This window comes from Orbicella faveolata, unplaced genomic scaffold, assembly GCF_042242905.1.
Source record: "Orbicella faveolata isolate gen_17 unplaced genomic scaffold, um_ofav_v1 contig_24, whole genome shotgun sequence".
NCBI lineage: Eukaryota > Metazoa > Cnidaria > Anthozoa > Scleractinia > Merulinidae > Orbicella > Orbicella faveolata.
The window spans coordinates 22002501-22005000 of NW_028301552.1; positions in this window are offsets into that span (position 1 = coordinate 22002501).

Consider the following 2500-nt stretch of genomic DNA (forward strand, 5'->3'; position numbering starts at 1 on the left):
ATGCAACCTTGATCAGCTCAGTATTTTTCTTGTTTATCAATTTTTTTTCTTTCAACTACAGTTTGATCACATGTTTTGTTGTTTGGTACCTGACAATTTCTCGTTTCTACCGTTGAAAAATAATGAGTTTTACTTATGTGTCCAATGTAAATGTTTGTGTATTCTCCTGTCACATTCACTGCTTGAACAACAGCAACAGGAGCAAACGTTTGATTCAGCGATATGAATTGACAGATTTAGGCAATTGGCCAGTGCTTGAATTATAATTGCATCAGCCCGTGTTCCCTGACATGTCATATTGTTCAAATAGTCTTGCCAAGAATGATCAGTGTTACTCTCTATGAACTGTTCAAGGTTCCACAGTAAAGTACTTGACTTTACGAGCATTTCCCGAAGACAGCCGAAGTACGGTCGATCTATCAATTCCATTTTCTTTGAAAAAAAAATGAACCTTGACCGAGGATAACGATAAAAAAACCTGTTATTGTTTAAGCTACAAACTGTAAGTGCTTACCTGGCAATGGCACGAAGGCTTTTTCTCACAACAATGAACGATTGCAGTCCAGAAACGTTCGCCAAGCCATTCGTGGGCTCAAACTTTACGAACCACTTTCCAACGTCGATACAGCTCCAGGAATAGCAAACACAGCCATCTTAAAGGAGTCACTTAACCAGTGGGCCATGGGCGACACTTTATAATCGGTCTCGGCGAGCGTGAAGCTCAATTTCGAGAACACTCGAGTCTTTTGAGCCCGCGGCGGAATTAGCCAAAAGATCAGGGTTTTGACACTACTTAATAACTTGGTTATTTTTGCCCCAGTGGTCCTGTGGTACTACAAAAGACCTGCTAATTCGCACTGCCACCAAGGGGTGGAGAGGTCAAATCCGCCGCCCGTTTGAAAGTTTTTCGATTTTCTTAATTTCTTTTTTTGTTTTCATCTTTTTTCGTTCTCGGACACACTAATCAATTTCCTGTATATATATATTGGAAAAATAAAAGCACTGACACCATAAATAAAATATACGCTGCAAACTGCCAAAAGTATACTCGAAGATTGGCCAAACTTAATTCACGGATGAAAAAGGTACAGTTTTAAACTCTTTTAAGAGGTCCTTCGCCTAAGAAACGACCGATGATTTCCGGCTAAAAAATAAAATCGGCCGATTTTTATCTCCCAAGTAGAGGTTATCGAATACTATTTAAAAATGAATTTCTTTTGTTTCAGTTTCGCTTTAAACCAAAAATGTCGAGCCGCAAACTTTTTCCGTCTGATACCAGCAAAATCAGGCCGAAAATAAGGCCCCGCAAAAAACTGTTCGGAAATTACTATCGCAACGCCAAATAATGAGAAAACTACACAGTGTTGAAGAAAAAGGCCTTTTAATGCATTATCATTTGATAAACATCAAAAAACTGCCGAAGCGTTTAAAAAATAAAGTTTCAAATATTGCATACTAAATTAGATGGAACGTTGGAGCTGATTTTAAAATAATTATTTCTCAAAAGTTCAACGCTTTTGAAAGCAGTCACAGTGATGAATCAGACATTGGAGGGATATACATCACGTTTCTGAAAAAACATTTTTCGGCCAAAGTATATTGACCTTGTACAAAGCGTTCAAAGTTACCGTGTTTACCGTTATCCTGCTACTTCGGCGAAACACTTCTCTTTTGCCAATACGGCCGTGGATAGCGTGGTAAACGCCACTTTAAACCTTGCTAGGCATTCGAAGACCATCCTGAGTAGAAGGACGTAGAATTAAAAGAGAAAGGAAGATGAAAAATACGCAGAAAAAGAAAATAACTCGAAAATGTCGTCGCGTGACAGTGGCCATTGACATCTTTGTCACGTCAAGTTATCACGGACACCCGTTAATACGGACAGCGGACACTTCTCTATGTCCCGATTGGCAAACTCTTATACATCGTCAACCCCGCTTTACGGACACTGTTTATCTGTGCACTGTCTATTGTCATTGTCATGCCGGCGATTATAAGCTAATTGGAGAAAGTCCGAAAGTCAAGTCACTGAGAGAAGCTATGGGAAGTTGGAGGACGTGACTGAATATCTGCGGTGAAAACCTAACGGAAACGGCGAATAACCTTTCAAAGATTTTGTCTAATATTCAGTCCACCTGGTTGAGTCACAAACTAAAAGCGTCAGTGCAAAGTAATGTCACAGCCTTTTTTCGTCGAGTTTCAAGAACAGTAAAGTAACTTTAATTTTAATTTAGTCCGAGAGTACCGGGAGGAGTATGAGTAGATGAGCGTAAGGTTTCCATACTTTAAACTTGTTACAGTTATAGAACAAACTAAACAATGTTTTAATGCTGTTAAAATGCCTGTTAAAATGCTTGATTCCTTGTATAAAGTAAAGCCACGGACTTATTCAAGTGCCACAGTACTATTCAAGTGCTACAGTACTATAAGATTAATTTTAGTCCGAGAGTATGATAAATGACCACAAGGTTCCCATACGTTAATTTTACAGTTACATTAC